The 27851-nt window shown below is 35.8% G+C and overlaps 1 pseudogene; it reads right to left on the bottom strand.

Annotated features, from left to right (window-relative positions):
• Positions 1-1466: 1466 nt before the first annotated feature.
• On the bottom strand, positions 1467-18083 carry LOC114106385 (transcription factor Sp3 pseudogene; annotated as a pseudogene).
• Between the last annotated feature and the right edge of the window lie 9768 nt (positions 18084-27851).

Raw genomic sequence — 27851 nt, 5'->3', positions numbered from 1 at the left:
GCATTAAGTTTATTGAACTGGATGACCAAGAGAGCTTCATCTCAACAGAGAGTCAGGAATCTCTAAAAAGGGGGAGGCTTAGGGAACGGGTACATAGAGCTCTAAGGGCTGGAGTTAGTCCAATAGTAGTTGGACTGACTCACATTGAAGTGAGCAAATGTGTCTGGGCAGGAATTGGTCAGTATTGAGTGAGTTTCTCTTCCAATGCTACTTTGTCGGTGGCACTCTTGATCACCGTACATACAATGGAACAACTTCACCTTAACGTTCTTTCACTGTCACTGCTGGAGGATTCATGACATATTCTCATCACTTGACATGATCTATGTTGACCCATTTTTAATTGTTGCACTCCTTCCCCTGTCATGCAAGTGCTCTCCGAGGACAGTGTTCTCATGCAGCACTCAGAACAAAGCCTAGTACATTATCAGCAATCCAACATACACTCGTGAAAGAAGTAAGGGATACTCTTAATTAATGCTAGCTGTAATTACAACTTTAACATTTAAGTCTCCAGTAATTAGCTATTTCAAGGATTGCATGTCAGTTGGTGCTTGCAGAGCTTCATCTGTCTGAGGACCAGTTTTCTTGTGTCCAGATAGATCTCCTCTGTCATGTGATGATAGGTCAAGGGAAGTGTTCTGACACTGTGCTTAGTGGATTTGAGAGACATGACCCATTGTTTTCATTTCACTCTCTTTTTGTTCTGTAAGACTCTATGAAAGGAAGCCAAAAGCATTTGTTTTTTGTTTTTCTAATTTTCCCCCTTTTTCATATCTCACTTGCCTCTTTCTCCCAGCTCATCTCCTTTTTTCCTTTATGAGGGAAATTGTTAGGTTAACATTTACCTTACTCACTGAAAAACAATTTGATCTAACTAATATAGTAGAAGAGAATGAATCATTATTTTTAATTTCTGCCAAAGCTTTCCAGAACTTTCTCAAGGTTGTATTTCTACTTATATAAACATTCAGCTTTAGTATAGGTAAAAAGTGGAGCATCTACTGGAGTGCCAATTTGTGAATGGGCAGACTATGTGAAGATAGATTTCATTTTATGTGGTATCTTCACTTGTGATTTGTGCTGGATTCTGGCAGAATTTATTATAGATTTGACAACTGACTAGAGCTTAGACTAACCAGGGTTGAAGGGTTGAATTAGGATTTGGGATCTGGATATAAGAAGACAGCCAGAATTGTACCTGAAGCTGTGAAGAAAACTAAGGAAGAAATCTTACTTTCATTTCATTCAGTGAATTTTCTTTTGTTTTTAATTTTTATTGGAAGGCAGCTTTACCATTTTTAACACACTGTAGAGTATCATACAAAGTAAAGCATTTCAGTGTTATGTAAAACCATTACCCTTGATCCAAATATTTTTGCACATGAATTAAAAGGTGTCTAAGAACTTAGGAATAACATTCTTTTCACAACTCTATAAAAATAATCATGACGGATAAGTATTGCCTAATATTTACTCCATTGCCTCTTTTTGTGACCCAGCTGTAAGGGTATTTCAGTGTTGGTAAGGGTATCTTGATTGCTGGTGGTGGTATTAACAGTTTCTATCTCCAAAACAGAACCTTGTTGAATGTTTGCAAGGTTAAGTGTTGTTACTTCTGCAGTAATCCAAACATTGTTCAGCTTCTACAGATGCTAACACTGTACTGCTGGAATAAATAACATTTTTATTTTGATGTACTTTAATATACTTGGCAAGTGGTCACTTCTCATAAGGCATTTGAAACAGGCTGGACGAACAAAATTCTTCTCATGTGTTCTCTGTGCCTTTGTAATTCATCACTTTGAGTAAATCTTTGACCATGGAACATTTAGTTACACATAAAAGGTCACTCTCCAGAATGCCAATGCACATGTGCCTTCAGATGTGAGGTCTTCATGTAGACTTTGCCATATCTTGGTGTATGACAGATGTGTTTCTTCTTTTTCCCAGCATTGTTCCCTCTCCCATCACCTTCTTTACAGTTGGGATAAGTGCAAGCTACCCTCAGAAATATTTTTCCTTCTTGATGTTGTTGGTCCCTTCTTTACCTGCTCTCTTAAGTGTATTAGGTTATTGGTGTTCAATGAGGTGTCACTCTTCAGGATTAGGTTCTTCCTTGAGCCTACTATTGCAGGAATGTCAGCTCTCTGGATGTAGCTGGATTCTGGTGGAATCTATGGTTTATTATGACTGTGTATTTGGCAACTGAGTAGTGCTTAGACTAACCAGGATTGAAGTCAAAGCTCCACCTGCTGTGACTCGACCTAGCCCAAGTGTTTGAACAGGCATCGGCATTATTATTTTTGGCAGTAATATTCTGTATTTGCAAATTCTGCAAGTTCTGGACCCTTTGTACTTAACATGTTTGCCAAATTATCTGTCCAGGAATCACTATCTGTGCCTGTATTAAAAAGGCTTCAGGATTCAGTCTCAGGTAAAAATTTTGCAAAGCCTGTTATATTTTGACCACTAGCTTGCACACCATGGCTTGTCTGTGGTATAAATCCTTGTATAATTTGAGCATGATTGGTTGGCTGCTGAGACTCGAAGCTGTAGATGGTATACAATAGGCTGTGCTGCAGAAACCTGCATATTTTGTCTATGTTTCTTCAGAAACAGATAACTGGATAAAATTTCCCTAAAGATCTGAAGAATGGACTTTTCCACTAGAAGTAGTGAAGCTATTTGTGTCTTGTTGAAATGCACCTATACTATTTATTGTAATAGGCAACTGTGATGAGGAATATATTGGCACAAATAAATCTCTATCAGTCTTCATTTCATTAATATCAGGAGAAACCAGCATTAATCTTTTCTGAATGTGTGAAGTATCCATAGCTTCTCCTGTGTTTATCAAGTGTCCATTAGCAATTAATCACTACAGTCACTAAGAATTGACCAGTAGTCCCCAAGAGTTTAGATCAACCCTATTGATGAGTACAAAGGTAATGGTTCCTGCAGACCAAGAGATACATTAGCAAGTACTTGAGTTTGATCACAAAAAGATGAACCAGCAGTTGCAACTCCTCAAACCTGAACTTGTCTATTCCACCATGAGATTCTGGATATTAACAGGAGGTATTCCCAGGGCAAGTAAGTTTTGATTAGAGCCACGAATGATCTGAATTTGACTGCTTTCTTGATTTATACTCCGTTATCTGAAGAGCCTGTAAAATTATTCTGAAATTTCTGTCTGTTGACTGAATCTGTTGTGTTAGTTCATATTGAACCCTGGACACTGTGCCTTTTGATAAATCTGATCCTGGTGCAACTGAAAATGTTTGTTGTTTTGGCAAAGTCTGAAGGGGAAGGACATAATATTCACTGTAAGTATCAGCGCTTGGAATCTATACTAGATTTATAACTTCATCTTTTAATTATAGAGTGTCGGATAAAACCTTCCATCTGTTTGGTGTTCCTCCCAATTTTACAGAAGCCAAGTCACCTGTCACTCTAAGGGCTGTGGCAGGGGCCTGGGCTACACTAGCAGGTTCTTTTTTCTCATCTGCCAGTGAACTATCCTCCTATACTCCCGTCTTGTTTTATTTTGCAATACTGGTTATTCTACCATTGAGACACAGACTCAATCCTTAATTTTTTGAAATTGTTCAGATGACCTCATACCTGAATCCTCCTACTTCAGTTTCCCAAGTAGCTAGGATTATAGCCGAGTGTCACTAGGCCCTACTGGCAGCACCACTGCAGGTAGTGGCCAGTAGAGCTAGCAGTGATGGCTGAGTGTCCTACATGTGATCAGCCAATACATTGTATTTTTTTAGTCAGATAGACCTGTATTTGAGTGGTTATGACATTCATTGTCTGGATAACTTGGAAAAGTTTATAAACTCTCTAATCCTCTATAAAATGCACCTACATTTTTTAGTACTATTATGGGTATGTAATAAGAATTTGGTTAATATTACAAATATTAAATATACTTAGATGACCCATTATTCCCTGATGTAAGAGTAAGCCTGCTATATAATGAACACTTTTGAATAATCACTCACTTTTTTTTTTAGTATATACTTTTCTTTCTTATACATTCCATGGTATGGTATAGCCTTTTAAAATTTTGATACTGTTGATAGATTTTTAAATAGGAGGTTAATATCATTTTACATCACAATAAAGAATATATATTTCATTACCCTGGAGCCAGCATTGGACACTTTTCCGATGTCTTTAATCTTTGCCAATCAGATAGTTGGAAAATAACATCTCATTATTTTAATTTGCATTCTAAAATGTTTATATTTCTTTTTTTAATAGTCTTTAAATAGTCTTAATATATTTGATAATATTTTATTAGTATGAGAGCTGTTAAAATGTATCATTTTAGAAAAAATATATTTATTAAATATAATATATGCATAAATATATACAACATATATGTTTTAAGTGTTTTCTGTAAGATTGTTGGTCTGTTTTCTGCACTCCTTTTTTTTCTATAGAAGATGCATTACTAAATATATGCTGATATTTTGATGCAGTTTTCTACCTTTTGGAAGAATTAAACTTTTTGGAATTTTAAGCTCAGCCTGAGGAGAAAACTTGGTTTTCATCCCTTTATTACTGAAAAGATATATAGATCAATACAGCTGATATGTTTTCAAATTATAGATATGAGGTCCTTGAAGTCCTGCTGGGGCTCTGAGGTAGGTTACTTGACAGACATAACTTGGCAAATCTCACAGAAGCTTATGAGTGTGTTTTTCAGAACTTAAGATATGTCATTTTCTGATTCCATGCACATTCAGTCCAAAAGTATTTAGAAAACTCTTGACTGTAAGGAAACACAAATTTGTACACATTGTTGATGATCTTGCTGCTTCCTTGTGAAACACTGTGGTTACATTAAATGAGATTCAAATGATGAAATGGTGTAGTCAAAGAAAGGTATCATGATCCTCACCACCAATTTCAGAAACAGAGATAAAAACTGAAATATGCTGCCTAAAGTCTGATTCAAGTGAAATGGCATCTGTCTCTGCCGTAGCTTTTACCTGTCATCTTTCATTGGCCAAGTGAAGATGCTGCAAATGAAAGTATTTGGGGCCACTGCAATGATAGAGAATTTTTTAGAAACCATTTTTTTTTAATAGTCTGGTTGAACTCGCTTTAACCTGTCTGGTTTCTTGCTATCACTTTGTCCATCAAGGTATTTGACAAGATGGTGCATTAGTTATTTAAAGTCACCTGACATTGCCTTGTTAAACTTTTCTCATCACTGCTGTTCAAACTGTCTATTTCAAGTATGTCTATTGATATAAAATTCTGGAAGGCAACCTTATCTGCTTATTAAATTGGTCCCTAAAAACAATATATATTTCCCCAAATTTGTATTAATATTTGAATACATTCTGCTTTCCATCTGACATTTTTCTCCAACATGAGAATTACTAAGCTTAAGTCTTAAGTGTTTTCATGTGGCCCACAGATAGCCTTGAATTCTGATAACCTGCTTCAATGCACACTGCAAACTTGCAAAGAAAGCAAATCAAAGTAAACAATATTTCTCTTGTCAATTGAGATGCATAGAAAACCTTGACAATGGTTTCAGTGTACAAGGAAATAAAAATCACTGATATCATGACTAAGCAAAACCTACTAATAAGCAAGAACACTGAGTTTAATGCTAATAAAAATTTCTCACTTGAAGTAGTTTACAATTTATTAAAGATAAACCATTGCCTTTTATTATCTACTCAAAATTTTATTATCTGTTCAATATACTGCATTAAGGTTTGTGGTAAGAGTGGATATATTTTATAGTTTCATAAATTCTTCTGGTTTTATTTGTCAATATTTACTATTTTGAGATGTAATATTTTTATTAGCCTAGTGCAATTAGCTTTCAACAAAGTTCTTAAATTATAATCTGTGCTGCAATAAAAAATCTAAGATTTTATTGTTGCTTTCTACTCTACTAAGTTTACTCAACATTTAAATACATGACATCTACGAATTCTTTGAAGAAAATTATGTGATTCAGAACAATTTTTTGTGTTTGATGTGTAATTTGCACCTGAGGGTTGTTTATATTTTTGAAATTTGAACAACTGTCTCTCATACTTCACTAACTAGTTGTTATAGACTTGTATAGGAGGAAAAAATTATCTATGAAAATAACAGTGACATCAGGGGTCAACTATGGCCTCTGGGTTAAATGCAGCCCAGTGCCTATTATAAAGTTGTATGGGCACACAGTCAAACTTATTAGCTTTTGCATTTTCTTATGGCTGCTTTTATGCTACTTTGGAAGAGTTAAGTAGTTATGACAGACATCTATTGCCCACAAAATTAAATTCTATCCTATTTGGACCTGGAGAAAAAGTTTGCTAGTCTCTGAGCTTGATTATTTTTTGAAGGCTGACTCACATGACCATCAAATATTTTATTTTTGATATACTGTCTTCTGTTTATTCATAAACACACTCTATTTTTTAAATACACTATACTCACATGATATAAAATTCAGTAGAGAGTACAGTGAAAATTAAGCCTTTCTTCCATCTACTTGTCTTTGAGTTCTCCCACTGAAAGGCCATCATTTCATTTTAGAAATATTCTATATCAATTTTATATAATATAATTATAATTCACATTTTTTACACTGATTAAACATTCTTTTCAGAATTTCACTATTTTTAAAAACTATGTATTTTGCAGATTCACAATTGTACATGTAGAGGGGCATTTTATTTTTAGTTACTAATATTATTTCATTTCAAAAATTATAATTTAGGTAGCACCTTATTAATGAACTTTATAACCAGTTTTGCTATTATAACATTTTTGGATAGGCTAGTATATGTTTCTGTGAACATGTGCAAATATATCTGTATAATAATTTCCTGATACTGATTTCTACACTTGAAAGATGTATATGCTTTAAATGATTTTGGTTGTTGTTGCCAAACTCTCCTACACAGAGGGAGCACTAATTTACATCCCTAATTAGAAAGATGTAAGAATGCCTATTAACACATACATATACTAACATAGTGTTTTATTTGTTCTCAACCTTTGGCTATTGAGAAAAAAAAATGTATCTCATTTTTCAGTCTGCTTTTCTGTCACTGTGACCAAGATGCTTGACAAGAACAACTTGGAGGAGGAAAGGTTTATTTAGGGTTTACTGTTTTGGAGGTCTCAGTTCTTAGACTGCAGACTCTATTGCTCTGGGCCCAAGGTGAGGAGCACATAATTTAGGGAAGGGCCCAGAGGAGAAAAGCTATTCAGCTGATGATTGGGTCTGGAATGAAGAAGGGGCAAGAAGGAGAGTGAGAGCACCTGGGAGAAGGAATTTCAAGGCAGATATACACTTGCAGGACATGTTCCCCAGTGACCCACCTCCCAGTGGATGTTTGAAACCACAGATAGTATTGAAACTATGTATGCTGTGCTTTTTTTTTTTTCTCCAACCATGCCTTCTCACCTGTCTATAGTTACAACCTAGCCATTCAAACTAGGATGGACAGATTAGATTCTACCTCTAATAATCTAATTATCTCAACTCTGAATATTCCTGCATTAAAATGAGCTTTTGGAGAACACCTCATATGCAAACTACAACATTATTTTGGTTTTAATGTATGCATATCTTGTTATGAATGAGATTTAGCATATTTTATTTATTTACTTATTGTCGTGCTGGGGATTGAACCCAGAACCTTGTGCATGACCCCAAACCACTAGCATTAATTAATATATTATAAGACATATATATATATATAGTAGTCACCTTTATCTGCAGGGAATATGTTCCAGGACTCCTAGTGGGTGTTTGAAACCACAGATAGTACTGAAACTACGTATGCTATGCTGTTTACTAAGCATACAGCCTATAATTAAGTTTAATTTATAAACTAGTCACAGTGAAAGATAAACAATAATGAATAACATTAAAATAGAGCGACTACAACAATATACCATGAAAAATCTTATTTAAAACTTAAAAATTGGGCTGGGATTGTGGCTCAGTGGCAGAGTGCCTGCCTTGCATATTTGGGGCACTGGGTTTGATTCTCAGCACGACATAAAAATGAGTAAACAAAATAATGATATTGTGTTCATGTATAACTAAAACAAAACAAAACAAAAAAAAAACTTAAGAATTATTTGTTTCTAGAACTGTTCATTTAGCATTTTCTGATCATGGTTGCCTGCGGGTCAGTCAAACTGAAAAGTGAAATCAAGGATTGGGTGGTGGGGGGAGAAACATTGTGTTACCTTTCTTGTGAATCATTAGTTTATGCTGTTGCATGTATTAGAATTAAGGAGATATATGTCCTGTTACCAGCCCCTTTCTCTCCCTCAGCTTTAACAAACAAATGCATGCTTGCTCTTAGAAGTAGGTGGGTTAGCTATTTTCATCTCTATCACTTTAAGTGGACTGCTTTTGAGCTTCAGAACTGGGGGAGCGTTATGTTTAATTTCCTGTCATAATTTTGTTCTTGTATAAAATACATAACCTTTCTTTTGGGGACATGCAATTTAATATATTCCTATCCACAATTATTAGAAAAGAGAGGATAGCTTTCAATAAATGACAGCAAATTTAAACATTTTTATCATAGAACTATTTCTTTGGACAAATATCTTATGCACATATCTAAATATATGAAACAAATTTGTTTTTAAAATGGATTTTAGAAGAAACTACTTAAGATCTTGTCAAGTTGAATACCATAAACTCCTTATCACCTCTAAAAAGCTCAAATAAATCCTTATAGGAGGATTAGGGCTCCACTGTAAGCCATGAGGAGATTTTCACCATAACTAGCCATGGTGAGACTTTGGTGAGTGACTCTATTAACTCCAGATTGAGTTTGACATCTAGGAAGACCATGTATCTTACCCTAATTACTAGGAAAACTACTCAAGCTTTTTAGACCTGAGATAACTTACTGATTATAAGCAGGTTATGCTGACTAATCTGGTCAGAAATACTGTGCTCAACGTATCAATGTAAAACTAAACATTTGTGGCAGTATCTGTACATTAGTTTTAGTCATTCAATTATACAGACATACAATTTGCATCCCATTTATGCTGAAGGATTCATCATGGACACTGCTTAAAATTGGACTATGTAGAGTTGGGTCTAATGGAACAAGGGTGGGTCTTTAACTTTGGAAGGTTTTCTGCAGGCTCAGAAGCTTTAAGGTGAATGTGATACTTCTTTTCAGAGTCTCAATTTTTCTTGGAAAAAAAATGTTAAATGTATTATAAAGGTGTATATTTAAATGTATTATAAAGGTATATATGTTAAATGTATTATAAAGGTAAATTTAGTTAATGTAAAATTGCATATTGCATGTGTATATATATATATGTGTGTGTCTACACATGACCTACTTATGCCACTTAACATTTTTCCATACATACATATATATGTACATGTATATACACATATATGTATACATATGTACTATATGTGTATATATATGAGAAAATACTGGAATTCTTCCATATATATATATATGTATGTATACATATATATATGGAAGTTATTTTCTTATGAAAATAACTGGAAAAATGTTAACTGGTGTATCTAGGTCATGGATTCTCATCTGGGCCAGTGTTTCCTCTAAGAGAAGTGGATAATCATTCTTGAGAGACATATAAAATATAGGTATGCATAGAGTATACAAGCAGATATACAGTATATCTACAGTCATAAAATTTCACTGGATGGGGATTGGCAATTAGGAAATAGTTATGCTAAAATTCTTCTTAGGAGGGCAGTATTAAAAACGTTTGAAAACAAATAGTGAAGGGCATATTCATGATTATTGTACTATTCTGTTAACTTTTCTGAAGGTTTGAAATGTTAGGCCCTAGTCCTAATAAAAAATTATTTCCATTTGTTTCTTCCTTGGATAGTACTAGATAGTATCAAATAATCTAGGTGTAATTTACAAATGTGTAAACATTTTAAAACTGGCTTTATTGTAAGCCAAACAGCAAACTCCTTTTGGACCAATCTGGTTGCTGGTTGCTTTGATGGCCTAGAGAGACAAATAAGGACAGAGGAGCAAAAGTGAGAAATTACAAGATGGGTGCCATGACAGGCAACCTAGTACATACCCTGCAGTGGAGCCCAGACAACCTGAGCCATGCATTCTGGCTGATGGAGTAAAGGAATGAAAAGACATGAGCACCACCATTTTTTTTTTCTGAAATCAGCTTTTCTTCTCTTAAGCCATGTGTTTTAATCTTTTGATTTTTACACTGAAAAAATTATTTTCTACAGATTAATTCAACTTCTTGCTGCAATGGCACCCAAATATGTATGTTATGTTAAATATGTATGATTATGCCAAAGGTCCTCTTCATCCTATGATGTTTTTTTTTTGTTTGATATAGTTGTAGCCTAAATTCTTTATTTGTGAGTTTGTGTGTGTGTGTGTGTGTGTGTGTGTACGTGTGTGTTGTGGTTTTTACAGCAACCTTTGTTCACTTCCTTAAAGTATAATTTAAAAAAAAAAATCAGTTGGTAGTAACATTTGGGGATGAAAAGGAAACACTTCAGAGTATACTTGAAAAGTTATTAAAAATAAAACAGATAATGAGAGTAAATTCATTGCAACAGGAGATCAGCAAGGGTGAAACAGACCTGGCATCATTCCTCAAAGTCCTCAGAATCAGCTCTAAAGTGGTAAGTGTATTAGCAACCAGCTACCCGTAACTGCAGAATAAAAATTTCAGATAAAGAGGAGTATATTTTAAAATTCAAGTATGAAATTATCATCACAGAAACACAAATGAGCCCAATCTATGTATCTACATTACATTTGTAAAAATGTATCAAATATATGGGTCTATTACATTTTCAGTGACATTTGCAAATCACAAAAATTTGGAAGGAAAATCTTAGAAAAAGAAGAATATCTTGGCCAGAAAAAATATCAAAGAAAGTCCAAATATGGAATAAAGGTATTTTTAAAATCCTATAGTCAGTTTTAGTATCACCTAAAAAGGTATCTCTCCTGTGATAGGAATCACTGTGTGATAGAAGTGGCTGAATCTATTTTGGATCAAAACCGCAGCCAAACTAAAAAAATGTTCCCTTACAAAGTACCACCTATTCTAGTGTGTTGAAAAGGCATGCTTTCAACACTGATTGAGAGACTCAGGCTCAGTTGGTTGGATAAAAGCAAGGGTAATAATAGTTTGGCTTATTTTTAAAATTTGGCTGTGTTTGCTATATTTATCATGAAACTTCTGAAGAAAGGTTATTTTGTAAAGTGCTTTGTAGATAATAAATTTTCGGTAAGGGGATTTTAATAAAACTGTCCAGGCATGTGCACAGATGGGCCAAATTTATTAAGGAAAAAAATGCATCAGGAACTCTGAATACACTGATAGCAGCCTCAGTCTGCCTTCTGTACTTTTCACTATGAACTAAATTGATGGGTGGATGAGAGGATGAAAATTACATTTTGGGAAAAAAGTTATTTGATTGCTGAACTTTTGGGCAACTTTATAAATTTAAGACTACCCTCCCCCCCACCCAGTGGAAAAGAAAAGGTAAGCCAAAGTCTGAAGAAAAGATGACTAAAATGAATGAATCTACTATTTAATTTAATGTGGCTGAAAATACTCAACAGCAACTGTTAAAAAAGTTTTTCTGCAAGAATAAAAGTAGTTTAAGAGTTAGATGCAGACAGTTAATTATGGGAACTATGAGTTATTTGAGATCCCAGAGTTGCAGTGAAAATGAATGGAGTTAATGAATACAAAATTAGATGCCCAACACAAAGCAGGCATTCAAAAAAGATAGGTTGTTCTTCTTATACATGTTGAAAAATAAAGCATTAGTGAAATAAGAAACATAATTATTCACCTTCAGTGAAAATATCATAGCATGAGTATTATTTTGCCCCCCCCCCTTAGGTAAAAGAACATCCAGTAGATCTGAGTGACCTGGCTCCTTGGTAGCTAAAAAGATAAAAATTTCCATTACTAGTAGCTAAAAAGTTGTATGCTGTATAGATAGTGGCATGCTAGAACCATCTTTTCTTGACTTGCAAGAATCAATTGTAAAGTTTTCAGAAATTTTTGTAAGCTGGTTGGTATCACATTGGCAGACTGAAATATGTCATGATGGGAATCTTTATACCATGGAAATGAGTAAACTGTATAACTCAGGGTTTTTTTTTTTTTTCTATTGTATAGAACTGGTTGCTAAAATTTGCTAGTTTACTACATACATACAGCCTCTTGGGCAAATTCTAGACTTCTCAGACTTAGCATCTAGCAGTTATAAAGCAGGTTATTACTTTTATTCTTATATTTATAAACAAGAGTTTTAAAAAATATAATATCAAGTAGGAGAAAATAAGTCAGATACTAAATCTGACATATGGTGCCTCTTTCAACAATTTAGCCCATTTAAAATGACTTCATAAATGTAATATTATTTTTCCTGCTAACAAATTATTTAAAATGTTGAAGTTTTTAATTCAAAGAAGTGTGTATTAATTACAGTGTGAGAGCTAAATATTCATATAAATACCTAAGCTAAAGTGAAGTATTTCAAAAAATGTTTTGAATTATAAGTGGATCGATAGTAGTTTTACCTTTTCAACTGTTGAAAAGGCATGCTTATTCTGTTTGGTCACTAAATATTTTTTCAACTAAATCTTTAAGAAGAGTAGATGTGCACTGAATAAACACACCATCTAAAATTCAACTTTGTAAGAATGTGGCATGAAGGAAACTTTTGTTTTAATGCATACCCTGCCTCACCTCAAATAGCCTTCTTTGTGAGGTTTCTTATTATAATGTTTCCTATTGCTGCTATAACAAATTGCCATAAAAATCAGTGGTTTTTCTTTTAGTATAAAGTTCTAAAGTTCAAAACCAGCTTCACTGGACTAAATTCAAGGTGTTGCCAGGTCTCCACTCCTTCTGAAAACTCCAGGGGACAATCAATTGTCTTGCTAATTATAGATGTCAACTGCATTCTTAGACTCTTACTCCATGTTAAAAGCCAGCAAGTGTAGCTCTGACATAAACACAATTAGAATTTGGTGAGTTACTCTAGTGTCACAGCATTAGCACAAGAATCACACTCCTCATCAAACTTTGCACACTCATACCCTCACATAACATGTATAAATGTTATGCTCAAATTCGGGACCCCCAAAAGACCACCAGAGACCAAGATCCATGTAAGCAGCAAAGAGGTGTTTATTTTGAGCTAGCTTGGTCCTCCGTGCGCACACAGCAACTGGTGACACTGAGAGGGTTTGCAGCAGTTTTATACACTCTTTGGGGAAGACTGGGACTTCACATACATCATAGCCTCTTTTAGCAAATCATCACACATCATGGGAAAAATCATAAAACAACTCTAAAACATGATTAGCACATTCACTGGCGGGAACAAATTGGGTAAGGGTGATTGGCTGGTACAAGAGGGGGATGGCTTAAACCATGAGGGGAGTACATGCTGAACTACATGGTTTCCTAACATGTTATCAACCACCATAAACTACTGGGAGGGTCATCTGGCATCCCAGGTATTTCCCTGTCTCATGCTGTTTGGTGGCTGCCAGGGAGTTGCTATGGGTCTCCACCTAGCCTGACTGATCAGGGACACCTAGTGCAGCAGATCTCTCCTGTTATTTGTAGATAAACAACTCAGCAGGGTGGGTATGTGCCTAGGAGTGCTCTGTGGGTCTTTCCAAGGACAAAGGTCAGGCCCCCTTCCTTGGACAAGCTTTGCTCTGAGGTAGAGGCTGGCTTTTCATAAATTGTCAGGTTTCTTCAGAGAAATAGAACAAATAACACACACACACACAAGCATATACAACACACACAACAAAATATATTTATTATAGAAGTTGATTCATATAATTAAAGGTAATAGGGTAAGTCCTGGATCAAGTTCAAAGGCCTGAAAGCTAGAGACACCCAAAGAAAGGATGAAACAGAGAAGGTCAAACAGAGAAGGTCAATTCTGTCCTTCCTCAGCTTTTTTGTTCTACTCAGGCCCTCAATGGATTGGATGTCCACCCACATTGGTGAGGACAATGTTCTTTACTCACATAACCTATTCAAATATCTTCCAGAAGTGATAATGTTTATATTTATGCCAGTGAAGTGAAACACCATGACAGAATGATGTGTCACTGAGGAAGATTGGAAGAACAATTCACACACAGTAGGTAGGGAAGAACACAATGAGGATGTGACATTCACATCAAGTTATGGATGATAGGAAGGAACTAGTCTTTTTAAAATCGTGGGGCAGAGAATTGCAGGCAGTTTAACTGTGAAAAGTCCTAGGCAGGAATGAAATAGATGTCATTAAAGATGACCAGTGTGGCTAAAGACAGAGAAGATCAGATTGCTGGATCACAGGCGTTGGTAGGCTCCTTGTACGTAAAGGACTGTTTTTATCAGGGAGGTGTAAGTGACTGGAGGATATTAAGTGGAGGATGACGTGACTGTATTTGCATTTTGGAAAGATGTCTTTAGTTGATATACAGAGAATTAACTCCGTGTGTGTGTGTGTGTGTGTGTGTGTGTGCATGTACACGTGCATGAATGTGTAGGGGTGCTCAAAAATGGAAGCTGTAAAGTTAGCAAGGAGGCTATTGTAGGAATCCTAGGAAAAATGAAAAGTGGGTTGGACCAGGGTGGCATCAATGGGGAGGGAAAGAAATAGATCTGGTTATTATTCGGAGCCAAAATTGCAAGAACTTAGGGTGTATGTGTGTGTGTGTGTGTGTGTGTGTGTGCGTGTGTGTGTGTGTGTGTGTGTCCACGTGTGGGCATGGGAGGGTAGGGACACAACTCTAGGAGGGGCAGTGAGACTGAAATTACAGAATCTTACTAGGTTTTTGGTGTCATGAATTGGGTGAACTATGTGAAATGAAAATGACTAGAGAAAGACTGGATGTGGTGTGTGTGAGAATGTGTGTCTGTATAGAGATGTATGTCAATATTTTTCACTTGAGTATGTTACATTTGAGGAATGTATTAAACATTCAGAAGGAAATGTAATCAGTTGTATATATAAATTTTTGGAGCTTGGTGGTAAGGCCAGGCATCGAGATGTATATGTAGGAATATTTGACATAGAGCAGGTATACAAAGTCATGGCACTGGGTAGGATAATTTCTGGAGAAACCATGCATAGAGCATGCTCAGGTGTTATGATCATTTTCTAATCAGAGAGAAACAGGATTGGGCTTAGGGTTTAGGCTGAGACAGTGAAAAGAATTCCCTAAGGTGCTAAAAGGAAGTTCCTTAAATTACTCAATCTAACCAAGTTTACAAAAGTTTTAATGACAAAATTATATTTTGTTTTCAATTGGGCACTTCTCCTGTATCTTTGAGAGTATAGAATTCATGGTGAACTGTATTGGAAAGCTGTGATTATCAAATTTTCAAAACCGTGGCCACATGGGAGTTTCAAAAGATCCTTAGTGCCCTTAGCTTATAAACTATTACTTTCTAGTGGATTCTATCTTTGTAAAAAAAAATCACTAGAGAGAAAGAAAATAAATTGTAGTAAATATGTTGCTAGCAACATATATGAAGCATTTCTTTACTTTAATACTATTTTATTTTACAGAAAAATTCTCTGTATACTTGAATACAATCTGTAATCTTGATATAAGTCAGTAAGTTGAAAATTAAAAGTCCTCTAGGAAACAAATTGCTTTTATAAAATTCTAGTTTTTTACTAGTAAGTGGTACAAATAGTTTTTATTTAAAGTTATGAAAGTGACTGTCACTCATGTGTTAAGCACCTAAAATGGGATTTAAGATTTTCACTAAGGAAATCTCTCATCTAGGGAAGGGCATTGGGCTTCCCAGCCTGCATTAGGTTGTGGTGCAGAACCACGTTCCTTCCTTATATTGTAGGGTTCATAGGAAAACTTTATTTTGTAATGCTTGCCCTCTGGACAAATGTTAACTTGTAATGAGAATGTCTTCTTTTGGCTTCATAATCATTTGTAAGATATTTGAAGTTGTCCATTCTATATTATAAGCATGAAGATGCAAATTTGTTTTAATGCTGTGGATAAATGATAAGGCTTTGGTTGGTTTTTGTGGAGTGCTTTGAGTTTTATAGTTTACGTGGACATAGACCTTGACTCCCTGGTCTCCTAAAACTTGTTTTTCTGGGTATCCCAGTTGTCAAAACTCTTATTTCCTCTGTTGATGTAGGACTCATAGAAGGGTTTCCTGTTCTCTGAAGCTACCAGGATGATGTCCACCCCTTACCCATGTGCCATCCATGTGTACTATGCTCTGCCCAGGTCCCTCTGGGATTTGGAATTTCTTTTTCCCTGTGAAAAAGGTTGAAGGGATAAAGTGCTTAAATGTTTAAGGTAACTGGCATTGAAATTTTCTTTTTACCAAAATGTCTGATAAATATGTATTTTTATACAGTTTCTGCTTTATGAAAAAAAATAGTTCTTAGTTTCAACTTTGTAACATAGAAAATTTGGCTTCAAATAGGTTAAGTCATTGCCCAAACAGGGGTTGAGCTTTCTAAAGAAAAACCTATACAGAAAATTAAAGATTGAGTAATTTACATTCCAAAGGGGGGAGAGAGAACACAGAGACCAAAGTTATAAATGAACAAATAAAACTTTTAATGTTTTCAGTATTCATTAAAATTAACGTGGATGAAATAAGTGAAACAAGTAATGAGGCAATGAAGTAATTTTAACACAGTAAGTGAGTAAGAACTAAAACTGACACATTTTCAGTACCTTATTTTGGTTCCTAGAAATTTATAGGGTTTCCTTTATGCTTGAGTTTTTATTTTTCATGATACTGGGAACAAAAACCAGGAGCACTTTGCCACTGAGCTACATCCCCAGCCCTTTTAATTTTATTTTGAGACAAAATCTTACTAAGTTGACCAGTTACCCTTGAACTTGGAATCCTCTTTCCTTAGTCGCCTGAGTCACTGGGATTATAGGCATGTGCTACTGTACCCAGCTTCTATGTGATTTTACTATGATCCTTATTGGTGAATTCTCATATATTGTAGAAAATATGTATATTTAGAGGCATGTATGTGTGTGTGTGTGTGTGTGTGTGTGTGTCTTGCTCTATTAATTCTTCTCATTATAGATTTTTGATTCAATTTTTAATTTCAGTATCTTGGGCTCTTTAATGATTTCAGATATCAATTAAAAATTGATGTTGAAGATGGGAAAAAACTTAGAGATTTTAATTTGTTTGACATTGTTGGGACATTCAAAACCCTCTAGTGAAAACATAGTGTTAATTTTGTTCATGGTCATTTCAAGCTAACCTATAAAACTTTTCATTTCTTTTTATTTAACAGGGATCAGCTCATTCATTCCAGGGTGGGTGTTTCAGAGCTTTGCAGGCCTTCACAGAAAAATCCCTTTAGCTTATTCTTTCTCTCTATCTTTTCCCTTCTAGCCCCTCATTCCTGAATGTCTTCAATTATCTCCAAAAGAAGAATGAAATTTTGGGTCCTGGAATAAAAGTCTACAAGCTTAAGAAAAATTTATACACAGAAATAATCCTATTTATATAACATTTTGTAGTTGAAGAGAGATATAAAGGGCTTTGGAGTTCAAAAGACTTAGATTGGAGGAATGACTGTGTCCTTGGGAAATTGATTTCTCAGTCCTCCAGTTTCTTTGAACAGTAGTACATTTACACACAAGAAGTACCAAATGAGTTAATACATAAAGAATGCTGAACACACTGCCTGACATATTATGTTTAATAAGCTACTACTATTTATTACTATAAATATTATTACAGGTATTTGAGAATTTAAGTGATGTTTGGTTTGGGTATGAGGTGTACTCCAAGAGCTCCTATTAATGCAGGAATATTTGAGGTAAAATAATTACATTATGGGAGTTGTAACCTAACTGGTCCATCCTAGTTTGAGTGGATGAACTGGGTTTAACTGTAGGCCAGTGGAACATAGTTGGAGGAGGTAGTCCAATGGGAGTGTGCCGTGGAAGGGTTCATCTTCCTTGTGGCCCCTTCTGCTCTTTGCTTCTTACCTTCCATGAGCGGAACAGTTTCCCTCTGCCACGTACTTCTACCATGATGAATAACCTCACCGTGGGCCCAGAGCCTTGGAGTTGGTATACATGGACTGAATCTCTAAAACTGTAAACCAAAATAAACATTTCCTCCTCTAAGTTGTTGTTGTTGGGTATTTTGGCCACGGTAAGGAAAAGTGGACTAACACAGTGAACATTTAGAAAGATACACTTTCTTTTGCAATGAGTCATTTTTATATCATGAAATTTCTATTAATGAAATTCTCAGCACTATCACCTTATGTCAGACCAGTTATCAAGACATTAGTATAAAGTGGTCATTGTGGTAAGTGACTGGTCACTATGGTCACTTACAATATGAGTATTCAGTTGAAGAATTTTAAATGATAAATGTGTGGTGGGGACAAGAGGCAATTCAAGGGAACAACATTACTGAAATGGCAAAAAAAAAGTGGGAAAAGAGCATTTCTTCTAAGTTGTGATTGCTAAGTTTTGCAGTATTCTAACAGGTAGTTGTTTAAAACCAAATGTAAGACTGGTGAAAAAATAGGTTTAGTAGTCATAAATGCTGTGGTTTAAGGATGTGAAATAATCACACTGGTAGAAGAGGATCAATACTACTGGTACAGATGAATTATAGAACTTTCCATGAACCCAAAGCTAGATTGGGCTTTCCATTTTAACCCCGTGACTGAATATTTCATCTAGTCCCACACCTGGTTGCAGACTACTTGTAGGTCTTTCTTGACAGTGGCAATATTCTACCACTTTGCTTACCATTGGATCAGAATCAAGAGGAGAACAAATACTTCTCATACATAGGCTTGCAGAAAGATTGGAAAGGGAGAGAGAGAGAGAGACAGAGAGAGAGAGAGAGAGAGAGAGAGAGAGAGAGAGAGAGAGAATTCCAGAAGACACCACCTTTTATCAATAGCAACCAGAAAGCATCTCTTTTTATGGACAGAGGGATCTTTAAGGGAAGAGAGGCCGGGGTGGGGTGGGGGGGAGATAGAGAGAGAGAGATCCCTAATGACAATGCTACTTGGTAAGAACTGTTTGCAGTTGCTGTGTCTCATTTTATGGATGCTTCCAATGTTATCTTTGAACAATTCTTGACAGAATTAATTCATGAGAATGATTTTTAGCTAATAGCTTCCTAAGTTCTGGGGATGAAGAGAACATGGCTTGGTACATTTTGGGGTGAAGTTTAAGATGGTCAGAGTATGGGAAGTGCAGTTTAAGTTAATTGAGGAGTGTCCAAGAGATAGAGAAGAGTGGCATACCTATGTCTAGGAGAGTAGAATGGCTTCTCTGACAACCTTTTTGTTTTATTGACCAATGGTACGTATATGTTTTATATAACTTTTCTTTCTGGGATTATTGCATTGCAACTGGATGAATGAAATCTTCCTATTCTCCCCAACACAAGGTAGGGTAGAGGGTGCCATGTTGTATAAGTTTATTGAGTACTTTGTAATTTGGGAGCTCTATCCAAATCTTTACTCAGCAAGAAGAAGGCCCAGAGCTGAGTTGGCTGTTTGGATTAAAAAAAAAAAAAAAAACAAAAAAAAAACTGAGTTGAATTTCTCTGCATAAGAGAGTGGCAAATTATTTTTTCTCTTGAAGGGAAGTTGGCAGAAAATGGAATGGAGTCAAGTGGAGCCAAGAGATAGATCAGTGGCTGAGCAGCAAGGCAGAATGATCAAAGGATTTAAGAGCAGGTATGTTTGTTTTCATTGGGAAGGCAACGGAGATGATTAGAACTTGCTGTACTCTAAGGGAAATGCAACTGTCTAAGAGCACCTTACCCACTGTGAAAGACTCCTGTCTCCCTAAGCTTTCATAAAAACCAGAAAAATCACAGCTTTGCTTTCTGCCTGAGTCCTGTGCTCTTGGAAAGTAGCAGTTGTTAAAAAATACCCCCAGCATTTTTTTTGTTCTCTGGGAAATAGCCACAAAAGAAAATCTTTGTTTTGCACATTCTGAGATAAACCTCTCTGATATCCCCACTTTGGGTTCCATAAGACAGAATAATTTCTTGCTTACTTGATTTTATCAAACCCCAGACCTGGGCTGGGGTTGTGGCTCAGTGGTAGAGAGCTTGCCTAGCATGTGTGAGGCTCTGGGTTCAATTCTCAGTACTACATAAAAATGAATAAGTAAAATAATGGTATTGAGTCCATCAATAACTAAAATAAACAAACAAACAAACAAATAAATAAATAGATACTAGGCCCGGCTGGGTGTGGTGGTGCCTGCCTGTAATCCCAGTGGCTCCTGAGGCAGAGGCAGGAGGATCCTGAGTTCAAAGTCAGCCTGAGCAAAAGTGAGGTAAGCAACTCAGTGTGACCCTGTCTCTAAATAAAATACAAAATAGGGCTGGGGATGTGGTTAGTGAGTGCCCCACGTTCAATCCCTGGTACCAAAAAAGAAAACAACAAAACAAAACAAAACAAAAAAACCCCCCAAATCCAGGCCCTCTTCTTTAAGATCTTTTCATTAATGATTGTTATCTCTATAGCAATAGCTGGAATAAAATCATATCCTTAATTGTCCTGGGCATTTTTGTCTTTCACAGTTTTGGTGCTGTGAATTGCATTGAATTGGTCCTCTGAGTGAATCTCATTTATTACATTTGGGAAACAATTCTTCTCTGAGTCCTTTGTGCTTTGTTCTGATGGGCTTTCCAGGGACCCTGGGGTGAGTCCAGCTCCTGGTACTGTGCTCTGGACCTGGGTACACTGTTAGGACAATCAGCATTTGATGTTGACTCTGGTTTTGCTTCCTTTCTGATGTCAGCTTGGTTTGGTCTGATAGTCTAAACATTTGTAGGTCTCTGTCAATGGACAAATGGCTTATGATATCTTACCTCTGTTAGGTAGAAGACAAGAGAAAATCTGGTTGGTTAGTCTCTTTTATTTTTATGGATATCTTTTTTTTTTTTTTTTTTAAAGAGAGAGGGAGAGAGAGAGGGGGGGAGAGAGAGAGAATTTTAATATTTTATTTTTTAGTTTTTGGCGGACACAACATTTTTGTTTGTATGTGGTGCTGAGGATCGAACCCGGGCCGCACGCATGCCAGGCGAGCGCACTACCGCTTGAGCCACATCCCCAGCCCTGGATATCTTTTTTGTTGTCAAATAAATTAAGAATATTTATTGACTGGGAAAAGAGCAGCTTTTCTGTATTATGGACTTTGTACTTCTATTTATGCTTGATCCCATTGCTTAAATTTTAAAATTGAAGTATTTTAAGCTTTTTCTCTCTCACGTTTCTTTCTTTATATGTCTGAGATTTGGGAAGGCCTTTAACCTTTCATTCTGCTAGTATGTAATATTTTTCTATTTGTGGGTGGTATTAGCAAATTGGATTATAAAGTTTCTTGGAGGAATTTATTTTCATTGGCTTAGTGTACTTACATAAATTAAATGTGCATAAGATTTCCAGAAATTAGAGAAAATGAAATAAATATTTTCAAGGTAAAAAAGAAATTTAAAAAAAATAGAATCTAACTCAGTAATATTTTTAGTATATTAAGTTCAGGTATGTCAACATAGTGTTTTGTTGTTTAATTATAGAACAATAATAAAATGGAGTTTGTATTTGTTATTTCTAGTTTGTAATATTTAACACTAAGGTTAGGTTGAAATGAAATAAAATATAGAAAAAAATTTGCAAAAAAATTTGTGTTCAGATAATTTTGATAAACTTTTGGCAAACAAGACTTACAGAAACTCCTTACTTGATATAGCTTAACTCTGTGCTTGGTATTTTTATAGTAAATGATGTCTCAGAATTAATATACATTATATCAGATTTTTTCTTTTCTTTTGGAAAAAGATTGTGCCCTTCTATTTTTATACATTAGTTTTGTAGGCCAAAAAACAAATTTCCTTGTCAATTACATTATTTTGATAATTAATTCTCACCGGATCATTATTTTTTATTTTTATTTTTAAATTTTAATTTGTTATATATGACAACAGAATGCATTACAATCAATATTACACATAGAGAGCACAATTTTTCATATCTCTGGTTGTACACAAAGTAGAGTCACATGTACTTAGGGTAATGATGACCATGGCATTCCACCGCCTTTCCTACCCCTATGCCCCCTTCCTTCTACTCCCTCCCTTTTTCCCCTTTGCCCTATCTAGAGTTCATTTAATCTTCTCATCTTCCCCTGCACACCTCCCTCCCCCCAGCATACTATGGATCAGCATCCTTAAATCAGAGAAATCATTCGGCATTTGTTTTTTTGGGATTGGCTAATTTCACTTAGCATTATATTCTCCAGCTCTATCCATTTACCTGCAAATGCCACAGATCATTCTCTTTTGATAATTATTAGTAATACATTAGCCACAGCTATTTTATCTTTTGTCATTTATAATTTTTTTGTTTTACTTCAATATTTCTCCCAGAGCACTTGCAATCATCTACAAGACAGAGTATTTTGTTTTCAACAAAGAAGGACTGTTTGAGAAGACCATGGACCACATACTTTTGGCATAGATTTCTGATGACATTGTTTAAACAACTTTGAGATCATATCACTAGGCAAAGTCAGGACTTCTAGAATTATAACTGGGAAATCTATGTGTTTATGAGGCTGTGAGCCCAAGATGAATAAAATAAAAATTAACTGTTTGGAGCATTATTGATGTTTTAGTGTCCATTTTCTGGATATATTAAAAAGCCTTTGTCTTTCAATTTGTCTATAACTCCTGACTAGTAAACTATGCTTTTGTAAACTAAAACAAAACATCTGTATATGATATCTTTTTCTCTCTGCCTGACAAATATTTCTGTTTTCAGGATAACATAATTATTTGCATAGGCTCCATGAGAATTTGTATGAAAAACATATTTGAAATCTTTGGTTATGCAGGGCCACTCCTAGAATGTCATATTTGACAATAAATGATATGACCAAACACTTTTAAAGGACTCAGCAAATTTTTACAAAGCCCTCTGGGGAAAACCCATGTGGTACCTGCAGATAAGTTCCCTGTTGTACATGTGAGTAAGGAAGTCACTCTGTGGTTGGTCCAGTGAGTAGTAAAGGGTAAATTCAACAAGTCTGTGTTGTCTATTACCTGGATATCCTAAAGAAAGTTGTGGTACTTTCTCTGGCTCCTGAGAGGTAATATTTAAATCTTGTGCTATGAACTGAATGTTTGTGTCTTCCTCATCCTGCAAAATTCATATGTTGAAACTCTTAAGTCTCAACGTGAAGGTATTTGGGGGACCTAAAGGAAAATTATTTGGGGGATCCTTTGGGTCATGAAGGTTGGGCAGTTATAGTGGGATTAGTGACCTCCCAAGAAGAGACAGGAGAGTTTGCTTTGCTCTCTACTATAATAGCACACAAGAGGGTGTGCCTTCAAGAGACAGAGTGGATCTGACAGCTTTTTGATCTTGGACTTCCCAGCTGATACTGTAAGAAATAAATATTGGTTGTTTATACTTGGGGGTTTTGGGCCACACCAGATAGGTTATACTAACTGTAACTTATGGTGGTATTAGCTTGGCCTCCAGAGGGACTGGGGCTAAATTATGAGTAAATTACAAGTAAATTATGGATATGTAAACTTTGTCTTTTCTAGTAGAACTTTAACTGACTGCTTACTTTAACAAAACCCAGGTTTTGTACCTACCTATGAATTGGACTGTGTGTTAAGTTTTTGTTGCTATGGTCCAAAAAAACCTGACAAGGGAACCTTAGAGGAGGGATAGTTTGGCTCACAGTTCTAGAGGTCCAATCCATTGCTCTGGGCCCAAGATGAGTCAGACTATCATGGAAGAAAGGCATGGTGGAGGAAAGCTGCTTCCTTCCTGGCAGCCAGGAAGCACAGATAAAGAGAAGTGGGAAGGGGCCATAGGGAAGGTGCACCCTTCCAGGGCATGCCCTCATTAATCTACCTCCTCCAGCCACACCCCACCTGCCTACAGTTGCTACCTAGTCTATTCAAACTAGGAGGAACTGATTAAGTTACATTTCTTATAACCCAGTCATTTCACATCTGAACATTTCTGCATTAATACAGGAGCCTTGGAGGGACACCTCATATCCAAACCATAACAGACTGAAAACTGTTACTTTGCTCAAATTATCAATAATTTCCAAAGTTTCAGTTTTTCTAGTTTCTTTCAAATATGGTTACAATTCATCAGAATTTCAAAATAATTTCTCCCTCACTCCTGGCTTAGTATCACTGAAACTAAAATATATATTCCCAGATCCCTACTGGGACTAGGTTGCCTGGCAATTGGACCTATTCCCCAAGATCTGAAGAAGTTCCCTGAACTGACATTTTGATAAACACCCAAATCCCTGACCATGTATGGGACAAGTCATTGTTGTGACTACATTGGAAGTGTGGTTAAACACTCTGGTCAGGCGAGCCCTTATATGAGAGGTAACCAAGACTTTAATAATACCAATAGCATCATCGTTCTGGCTTGAGAGCTTTGTGACACTCTCATTTTTTAGGCATCCCTCTATTAAGATGCCTGATCCTTAGGATATCAAACAAGGAACCTTTACCATCACCTCTCAACAAATGGTTCAGCCAATTTTGTAGGGGAAATGTCAACAAGTATCCTCTAGAAACTGTTTCTTAGACCTGTTCTGTCCCACTTAGGAGGTTTATGTTTACTTTTAGATTGTTCAGCAACAAATGGCATTTGTCCTGACAAAAAGGGAGGATGGACAATGTTGAACTTTACCAGAGTCTTGTTCTCCTGAGAAGCAGTGATGATTAGGAAGTTCTCCACACTTTGTGTCCCTGAAATGTCTAACCACAAGGACTATCTTGTTGTTTCCTATTCCAAGACAAGATCCATGTCTATTTTTCCTCCTGACTTCCATAAGATTTGCAGATGACAAAGTCTTGCTTACCAACCTCTAAAAAAACCTCAATTTTCTCCATTTTCTTTACAATGTTCCTCTTGAATAAATGTCATTCATATTGCACTAGTCTGAATAAATAAAATAATCTCCTTAATTACTTAATTTCCCAGTGTGTTTTGTTTTTCACATCAATTGTAGACCTTATAAGTAGCCTGTGTGTTGTATGTGTGGGGGTTGTGTGTGTGTGTGTGTATGTGTGTGTATTGGGTAAATCAAGGACAGAAGTTGTTTTCTACTTTTTAAAGAAAATTAAAAAGAGATAAGAGAACAGTAGCAACATGCAGAGAGAATATTATCAATGCAAAAAAGTTAAGTGAAGTGACCATAAGCAGTAGGCCCCCTGGGATTTCAATTCTCTTGAAATCTTAGGGACGACTTCACAATAGTGCTTCTCAGACTTTAATACAAGGACAAATCTTTTCAGGAGTTTTGTTAAAATGCAGATTTTGATTCAATAGAGCTGATATGGGGTCCAAGTTTCTTCTTTTTTCCCCAGGTAATGTTGATGCTGCTGTCCAGGCTATGCACTTCCAGTAGCAAAGCTCAGCAGGACTTGGAATGAGAGTCTGAGCTAATCTTTTCTAGAGTTCAAGGATGACCCTAGCTGACATTGGGTTATACAACCTATGCAATGATGCCAGTTTATGTTTGATCACTTTGTACTTTTTCAGAAATACTTGGATCTATAGTATATAGACCACTCTCATGACAGTGTTGGGAAGAAGAATAGCTGACTTGCAGCTTTGTTCCCAGGAGGCAAAATTAATAACCACAACAAAAGGTGGTGACTCTTTTCAAGGCTATCTCATAATAGGTAAAATCAGTCAATAAGAGAACTGAGATTCCAAGCAATAAGCTTGATGCAATATATCACATAAATTTATATCTCATAAATCATAATAAATTTTGAATGTAGCAGTTTTAATAGCTACAGCCTCTACAGAGATTTTTTTTAAGCAAGGTAATTAACATTGTATTTTTTGAATTAAAGGAAGTATTTATTTCAGTTTTCCTATTGCCTTAAAAACAGGTATGAGAAATTTGTCTTTGTAGCATGATACTAAAAGCAGTGTTAATATTTAAACTATTCTCCACCCATGCAAAATTATATTATCTTTTAAAAATACAATTTCATCTTGGCTTCTTATATATGCGTGACTATCTAAATGCAGATTTTTTTTTCCAGTTAGATCTTGCCTTACTCAGTTATCCAGCCAGGTATCAGATACTGTACTCATCTCCAGGATAAATTCCCATTAGAGAGCATGAGATTGAATTTACAGTACAGTATGAGCCCTTCCTAGCACAGATTATACTTTTGAATTTACAACATGCTGTTTCACAGGAGATGACTGAATTATAGATACATTGAAATGAGACTGTCTCCTCTATTATCCCCACTGTTTGTAAACCTGGGAAATTGACACCTACCTGTGTGGTGGTATTAACCTTGATGCAAAACACAGTTCCTGGTGTCTGGATTCCAAGGAGTTATATGCACAAATCCAGTTAACAGAAATAAGAGTTTTGGGCAGATAAATCCTCCACCATAATTTTGAAATTATTGCTCCAGTGAATTCACCCACATGCCCCGCACTTTCAAAAGGAATAGAAAGGGATGACTACTACTGTCACACTTTTCACCAAAAGGGAATTGAATTGCAATGTGCTGCAAAGAAAGACAAATAGACCAGACATGCTTAAATAATTTTAGTGGCCTAATGAGATGAAGAGAGTGCATTTAATTGTATAGTGAGCAGAAGCATCATTACCTTTTATATGTAGAGATGAGAGGGTATGTGTGTGTGCAGGCATACTCATAGGGGTGTATAGATCATTCAGACTTGTATCTGAAATAATAGGTGGTAATTTTTAAAAACCTAATTATGACCTTAACAAGATAGTGTCAGAAAAACTAAGCATTTAATTTACACATTTCTATTTACATATTTAAAACAATGTTTTACTTGATTTTTTAAAATCCTCATTTACTTAGAGTCACAAGTATGGAATTCAAAGAATGCAAATTTACCCATTTTGTCCTCAGTGTAAGAGTCACATTGTACAAACTCAGCAGTTACACAATACTATTATTCTAAGTAAATTTTCAATAGCTCATCTATACTGCAAATTAGGCAAAAATAAAAGAACAAAGGAACAAGATAACTGTGGGACATTTTGCTTTCTTGTGAAAATTTGACAAAGTTAAGCAGATTGACAATGTCAAAGCAAATCAATGATCACAGCACTTGTTTTAATTCTCTATCAATTTCACTCTCTTTTCATCTCTTATTTAAAAATTTCCTTTGTCTTAAAACAAATTGTTATACTCCATTCCACTAGGCCCAGCATAAAAGTTTTAGAAATGAAAACAATCAAACAGAATTTGAGACCTCTGTCATTGCATATAAATTCATCTTGACTTCTAATATTTGGTCAGCAAGTATTGCACTCAACAGAGGTATTCTAGATTTTCACACAAACTCTCAAGTACTTTGCTCAACTCCCAGCAGATACTGATCTTGAGAAACTGATGTGACTCCATTTTTGAGAAACCAGCCTCTACCTCAGAGCAAAGCCTGTCCAAGGAAGGGGGCATGACCTTTGTCCTTGGAAAAACCCACAGAGCACTTCTAGGCAGATAACCACCCTGCTGAGTTGTTTGTCTGTAAATAACAGGAGAGATCCATGGAGCCAGGTGTCCCTGACTCAGTTAGGCTAGGTGAGGACCCATAGCAATTCCCTAGCAACCACCAATCAGCATGAGACAGGGAAAATACCTGGGATGCCAGATGACCCCCCAGTAGTTTATGGTGGTTGATAAGATGTTGGGAAACCATGTAGTTTAGCACATATACCCCTCATGGCCTAAACCAATCAGTTCAAAGGAAT

The sequence above is a fragment of the Marmota flaviventris genome, chromosome 8, assembly GCF_047511675.1.
Source record: "Marmota flaviventris isolate mMarFla1 chromosome 8, mMarFla1.hap1, whole genome shotgun sequence".
NCBI lineage: Eukaryota > Metazoa > Chordata > Mammalia > Rodentia > Sciuridae > Marmota > Marmota flaviventris.
Note: the sequence above shows the minus strand (reverse complement) of the source record. Positions and strands in the feature narration are given on the sequence as shown.